The sequence below is a fragment of the Sorex fumeus genome, unplaced genomic scaffold (genome assembly GCF_029834395.1).
Source record: "Sorex fumeus unplaced genomic scaffold, SorFum_2.1 ptg000130l, whole genome shotgun sequence".
In the NCBI taxonomy this organism is placed as follows: Eukaryota; Metazoa; Chordata; class Mammalia; order Eulipotyphla; family Soricidae; genus Sorex; species Sorex fumeus.
In genome coordinates this window covers 11,166,723-11,174,803 of record NW_026606187.1, presented here as the reverse complement: position 1 = coordinate 11,174,803, position 8,081 = coordinate 11,166,723, and positions in this window count along the sequence as shown.

Sequence of the window (8,081 nt, the reverse complement as noted above, 5' to 3'; positions counted from 1 at the left end):
TGATGGAGGTGTCCGGTCACAATGGCCCTTCCAAAATGGTATTCATTCTCCAAGCTGCTGGGCACGTCAGCACTCACAACTCATGATAGAGTTTATTTCCAAGAATTAGGGGCTAGAGAAATAGTTAGAGATGCTAACGATCTTGCCTTGTGTGCAGCAGTGGATTATTGTTCTATCCCTGGAACCATATATGGTTCCTAGAACACTGAGCCAGAAGAGATTACTGATCACAGAGCAGAGTAAGTCATGGGCACTGTCAGATTATGTCCCGAAAAATGTTTTTTAAATGAAACAAAAGAATATTCTCTTCAACATAAGAAAAAACATTTTGGTTTGACTCCTTCTAGAAGACATCCTGTTTCAACAATTGGTCAATTGTCAAGTACAAAAAATTGACCTTTTCTCAAGTCAGAAAACTTGAATGGTTATACTTAACTTCCAAATTCTTGGTGGGGTCTAGAACATTCATCTTTGAGTGGAGAACAGAATAGCACACAATCTCCTCTTCTTTTTGTAATTCTTCATTCCCTCAGACCTGAAATCACAGTAAAATTGCTACAAATAGATTTCTATTACAGGCTGTATTTTGGAGATCTTGATGTCAAATACTTGGGGTTTCAAGAATGGATCCATATGTGTACTTGATTTTTACATGATTTCTGAAACTTTGTTGTGGTCATGTTTGTGCTGATTGGGACTCTGTGATTTGTTTATAACTTCCCAAGTTTCACTGTGTGGAACAAAATTTATATAAAGTGATAAAGGTGTTACTCAAAAGATGACTATGCTAGAAGAAAATATTTTGGTACTTAATGGCCATTTGATAAAATTCCCTTTGTAGCTTCCCTTTTAAAGATTTATATCTTTCTTAAAATATGAAAAGTTTTGTTACTTCCTGCATCCAAGTCTTCATTGATGCTTACCTTCACTACCTTTCCTTCCTGAAGAGTCTATGGGATACTTTTTATTTCTCATTTTTATACTGAGATATCTGTCAAGCTGTCACAGACCTATGATTTTCCTTGAAATAAGTCTGGGGAACATGTACCTAGTTCAATCTCTAAATGAATTTAAGCTCCCTTCTCCTATTTAAAGATGATCCTCTAGTTGGAAGGGATTGATGACATTTGTATTGCACTTGACTTTTTATTTCCATTCTATATATTTCAGCTAATTTTATTAAACAAGGTAGAGACATGGGAATAAATACTGTGGTAGTTTTCTATCATAACTTTTGATGCTCCAAGGTAAAATCAATTCAAAGAAATTTTAATAAACAGGAGCCAGAATGGTCCTCTAGCCTTCTCATGAATATCTCCAGGGAATAAAGAAAATAGCTTTTCATAAGGGTGACAACCTAACTACAAGACTTCTAATTATTACACATTATCTTTGTTTTCCTTTATATGCATTTGTCCCCATCTGGCCCTTTAGAGCAGAACAAAAGCTGTTTTTACTATCGTTGTTAGTTTTAGTAATGTGCCATCCTTCAACTAATTACCAAACTCTACTCCTTGTATCCAGGATCTCCAGGATAAAAAGAAATGAATTTTCCACTACTCAATAGATGAAAGCTTTTGCAGACTCCTTTTAGATCTTCTTTATGTGACATATTATAGTGTATCATTGAAATCCATGTATGAATTGCTTAGCTTTCAAATATTATGCCAACTGTACGTAGTTTGGACACTTTTTGTTTGTTTGTTTGGGTCACACTCAACTGAACTCAGAGTTTAGTACTGAGTCTGCTCAGGTATCACACTTGGAGTACATATGAGACCATATGCGGTGTCAAGAATTGAACCCAGGTTGACTGGTAGAGAAGCACATCCTGGGGTCTGTCTATAGTCCACCAATGGTAGTATTTTGAATAGTCACTGTAAGAAGCACCAAAATAACAATGGAATAAAATGTGCTTCATAACTGTGTTAAAGAAATCAATGCATGTTGCCTTTTCCTTCTAGAATTTTCCTTAAAATAAGATAATTTATGAGAACAATAGAACAGGACCCCTCATTTTAGTTTTGACTATGATTATAAAACCTCCTGTGTTGTGATAGTTGCATTCTTTTTTGATTTTCACACCACCTGCAAATGTGTCATTTCAGAAATGGGAGGCAGAGGATTGGGAATTACAAAACAGTATTAGGTCCTCCCTGGAAAATGAAAAGTCAACACCTATTTTATTTTGCTTTCCCAACTTAAAGGATTACTACAATTCTGGCCAATATTTGACATTTTAAACTTCAAACAAATTACCCATAGGCACAAAGCCACTTCACACTGATTTTTTTTCTTTATTTAAACAAAATGTGATTGAGAGCAAGTCGCCTTACTAAAACTCACTACTTTTCAATGATGGAACATGTTTGAGAGCATGTATTGGGAGAAGGTAAAGTCTGTTAATAAAAATCTGTTTAATATAATCCATTGGTAAATATAAGTAAATGCTACCAAATCATTTTTCTTATAAATATCAAAATAGGACAATAAGAAAATTAATGAAAGGCTCATTTAGCAGTGTTCATCTAATTGACAAATAAAGTAATCTGAGAGTCTGTTTAATTGTGTGATTGATTTTTTTTTGAAAGTTGCTATTTATTTTGTTGTGTTCAGGAGATAAAGTTAAATGTAGGTCAGAGTGTTTAATGTCATATTATCCCTAAACTACTCTGTAACTACAATTTGAAAGCATGTTCAAAAATGTCTTTTTTTTAATAGAAAAATAAATGAGAGAGGAAAATAATTGATACTTTCCTGATGTTATTCCTGAAATATGTTGAATAACATTTCCTTTAATATGATATATTAATATTTTATTGGGTAGAGGTCCACAATATCTTAATATTGAGTGATAACTTATTTTCTTAATATCTTTTAGGTTAAGGGTTTAGCAGTGCATATTTTTATTTCTTCCTTAAATATAAGCATTAGAGTTGTTGGATAGCTCAGGTTGAATGAATTTAATAGCTTTTGAAATGTATCCAAAATTTCAAAAATTTAAGGACTTAACTCAAATTTTAAAGAGTTGAAAGTCATAGTCAAATTATATTTCAAATCATGGATAGTTAGATGCCTAACTATCATGGATAGTTAACTGCCTAACTCTAGGCAGTTAGGGCCATGAAAGTTAGTGGCATCCCATTTGCCATTTTGTAAATGTAAAAGGAGTAATGAAAACAAAACTGTTCCATTTTGAATGAAAAGGAAGTATCATGACATTAAAAATGTAAATAAGTAATGAAGTGAAATGTTAAGTGTAGTCATAATCAAAAATGCTTTATAAACACCTTTAAAAAGTTTTTTATTTTATTAAAGCCCTATGATTTGCAAAGTTACTCAGAGCTGAGTTTTAGACATAATATTTTAGTTTTAGATATGCAACGTTTTAACACAAATCCCACCATTAGTTTCAATTTCCCTGTACCGGTGTTCCCAGGTTCCCTCCAAAATCCTACTCACAGACCAATACATATCCTGACTGCTTGAAGGGCCCATTTTAAGTTTGGCTGTTGAAGTTCCTGTGTCATCTCCAGTGTGTTGACTCTGTGGCTTAGGTATATAGTTATGTCACTCCTTTCATCACCATTGTCTAGTAGTCTTCTTCACTCTGCTCACCCCATTTCTTTCTGTCTGTCTCTTCTTCCTTTTACCCCCAAACTTCTTTCCTTCTCTGCCCTTCTCCTATCCTCAGGTGTCGCAGATGACCTAGGCATCCCCTCTTGAATACATTGCAATATCTACATGAATTATTTTATATAACACATAGAAGTGATAGACTGAGGTTTTTCTACTTCTTCTGACTTACTTCATTGAACATGATATATTCTGGTTCCAACCACATTGCAGAAAATTGCCTGATTTCATCATTTCTTCCAGCTGTTTAGTATTCCATGGTGTATATGCACCAAATATCAGTGATCAACTCATCTATTCTTGGATATATAAATTAATAGCATATTTTTGCTACTGTGAGTACTGTAATAAAAATGGTGTGCATATGTACTTGTGAATGAATGGTTTTGTGTTCTGAGGATAGATTACCAAGAGTGAAATAACTGAGTCATTAGGAGTTCAGTTCTGAATTTACTGAGAAATCTCCATACTGGTTTCCATGAAAGTTGACTCAGACAACATTCCTAGCAGCATAAATGAGAGTTCCTTATTCACCACAGCCTCAGCAACACAGGTTGTTCACAATAATTTTGACATGTGCCATTTTCACAGGTTTAGATAATGTATCATTGTTATCTTCATTTAGATTTCCATAATAATAAGTGATGATAAAAATTTTTTCATGTGTCTATTGACCATCTATTAGTCTTCCTCAGAGAAGTAACTGTGTTTATTTCCTCAATTCATTTTCTATATGTTTTTGAATATTTTATTTATTCTTGTAAATATAAAATAGTAAATACTATATAAGGGTAATCGGATGATTACACTTGAATAGATGTGGCCCACTGCCAGCAGTTTCTATCTTCATTGTCTATGCACCAACATCCAATCTCCTTTCTGCAAAATTCTACTTCACCAGTCGGTGAGAAAGGGCTGCAAAGTTTAAGAAGAGAACTCCCAGAGCAACCACCAACTGGGAGCTCTTTGGCACTATTATGGCAACATGGGAAGATGCTGTCCTTGATCACATTGACAAAGAATACGATCAACTGGTTCAGCACCTCCATGATTATGTGAGGAACACCAAGAAGAGAAAGCCACTAAAAGACGCCTGTCTTCAAAAACTCTCGAGCTCATTCGCCAATGTGGCAGGGTGCAAGCCTCAGGTAATCACAAGCTAACTCCTAGCTCACAAAGCAGTGCAGAGAAACAATAAAGGAAGACTTTAAAGAGAGAAGAGCATTAGTGCTGGCCAATGTGGCAGAAGCCGGGAAAAGCATTTTCAATGCCTGCCTGTCCTTTGCCAACTACAATACCAAGATGACGGCCCTCTGACATCCTGATGGATCAATCACATCTTACAGAAGGGCAATGGAGAAGATTATCCACAACTTCTACTCAGATCTCTTCGACAGCCATATCCACCTGTCCAAATTCTGCAGGATAGATATGTCGTTTCCAACGTTCTCCCTTCTGAAATCCAGCACGCCATTTTGTCAGTAAAGAAGCAAATAGCACCTGGTCCGGAAAAGGTCAGACCCAAACACCTGAAGAATATACTGACGCGGCTTTTCACACACTACTTGTCTGAATGCAAGGTTCCATTCCAATGGAAAACCAGCAGGACCATTCTAGTGTACAAGAAGGGAGACATCCACAATGTTGGCAACTATTGTCTAATCTGCCTATTGTTCATCCTCTACAAGCTATTCACTTGAGTCATCCTGAATAGGATTGGCAGAACACTAGATGAAGGACAACCATGTGAACAAGCCAGGTTCTGAAAAGGATTCAGCACATTCAACTTTATCCATACAGTAACCAAGCTCATTGAGGTTTCTCAGGAGTTCAAGATGCCACTCTGTCTAACGTTCATTGACTTAAGGAAGGCCTTTGATTCTGTTGAGACTGAAGCAGTCATTGAAGCCCTAGGCAAACAGGGCATTCAAACTCAATGCATCAGGATCCTCCATGAGCTGCATTATGGATTCACCACCAGGATCTCACCATTCTACAAGGAAGTGATCATTGACATAAAGAGAGGGGTTCAGCAGGGCAATACCATTTCACTCAAAGTCTTCAGTGCCACCCTTGAGAACGTAATGCAATGACTGGAATGGGAAGGAATGGGAGTGAAGATAGATGGTTGGCAACTACACCACCACCTCTTTGCTGATGACATCATTTTAATAAGACAAAACATTAACCAAGCAGCACAAATACTGGCCAACTTCGACTGTGGAAAAGTTGGACTGCAGCTGAATCTTACGAAGACAATGTTTATGAGAAACGGACTCATTCCTGACATTCCATTAGCTCTCAGCTCTCCGAATACAGCAGTTATGTGTACCTACGTTGAGAACTCAACATGATAAGCAACCTGGCTCCTGAGTTGAGCAAGAGAAAGAGAGCGGCATGGAACGCCTTCAAGAGCATTGAAGAAATAGCTAAGAGGATTAAGAACCTCCAGCTCCGGGCATATCTCTTTGACTCCACCATTCTTCCTGCATTTCCATAAGCCTCAGAGACCTGGGCCCTATGAAAACAGGATGAGAATGCTATTCAGGTCTCCCAAAGAAGAACGAAAGAGCTACACTTGGAATATCATGCTTCACTCAAGTTAAAGAAGGAATCCGCAGTTCCCACCTCCATCAACAATGGAGAATCAGGGACACTGTCTCATTTGCAAAGGCATTCAAAATCATATGGGCTGGACATGTAATGTGATTTGGAGACAACCACTGGACTAGAGCCTATACTGACTGGATTTGCTGATGACATCATTTTAATGGATTCCACAGGACGTCAAAAGATTGCGTGGATGCCCACCTCCAAGATGGTCAGACTTCTTCATCAAGACCCTGAATGAACAGTTTGAGGCTCTTTGTGTTCCTGGAGCGAGCAGATGCCTTTGGGCTACACTAACATTCAACAGAGATTAATGGAGACATTATGGGCATCCACTCCAGCAATCAATGAGTAACAGGATGTCAAGTGATCAAGTGATCAAGTACTTTATATATTTAGGATATTGGCCCTTAATATGTTGTGTTGAATGCAAATGTTTTCTCCCATTCAGTGATCTGTCTTCTAGTTTTAGCAAGTTTTTCTTTTGCCATTCAGAATCTTTAATATGATATAGTTAGATTTGTTTATATTTATTCTGTTGCTTTCAGCAATAGCATTATATTTTTGAAGACACATTTGAGGGCCAGATCTTGGAGAATTCTGCCTATATTGTCCTCATTGTACTTTATAGATTCTGATCTGATCCAACGTAGTTGATCTATTTTGAATTAACTTTTGTTTTAAATGAGAGAAATGAATTCAGCTTAATTTTTTTATTTTAATTTTTTTAGTGAAGCAATATATTTTTGATCAAATGAAACTTTCTTAGAAAGATGTAGAAGGTGGGGAGAAGGAAAGGAATGTACCCAAAAGAGAACATGAGCTTGGAAGTAGAACCACGCAAGCAATCAAAGAACAAAAATGCAGAAATTAAATATGTGTTCAAGGGAAAATGGGTGTATGAGCAAGATCCTAATAGCTTTCAGGAGGAGCTTCTGTTCGATTCTTCCAAATGGTTTTATTCTGGATTTCTCATATATAAAAATTAATCTGAGCCTGAGTTTTCTGCATGTGGTTATCTAGCTTTCCCAGCTCCATTTGCTGGAGGCTATCTTTACTTCAGTTTATGCTATCAGCTCCTTTACCAAAAATTAGCTGATCACATATGTGGTGCAGCACAGCACTTCCAAATTCCACAAAACTGACTGCCCAGTAGGAAGACATCACATTAGATGTGAAAGTAGCATAGAAGACAACTAAGCTTTATAAGCAAAAACAATAACACAGAAAGCTTAACTAGAAACGAAAGTCTTAGTAAAACCCCCTCGGGCAATGACTTAATGTCCTGTGATGAAATTAAGAATTTTAACATTTGTTTCCAAAAATATTCTGTTTGATAATTCAAGCAGCCATTTGGTTGTAAAAATCAATAGAAAATAAATAATTATATTGTGCATACTAAGGGGAAGTCTTGTGAGCTAAGGGGAAAAACTGGGAACAATAGTGGAGAAAAGTCACAATGGTAGTAGGATCTGTACAAAAATAAATTTATAAATCTATATTTTATAAAAGGTAAAGTAATAGCATGGGTTATGAGATGAAACATATATATTTAGCACTTAGTTTAAAATATTCTACTTTTTGTATCTTAATATTTCTTTTTATATTTTTAAATATGGCCTTGTTATGTGCCCTGGAAAATCTACACTCCTGCATACTAAACCATATTATTTAAATGCTCATAAGATTTCAGTAAATATTATGAAGCAGATTTTATTATCTGAATATTTTGGAAACTACGCTTTCCGTGGAATATGGAAAACACATTCGCTTTATTTTTAGCAAGTAGAGTATCACTTTATCTCCTGCCTTAACCCACTAATCTCTAGTCTCTA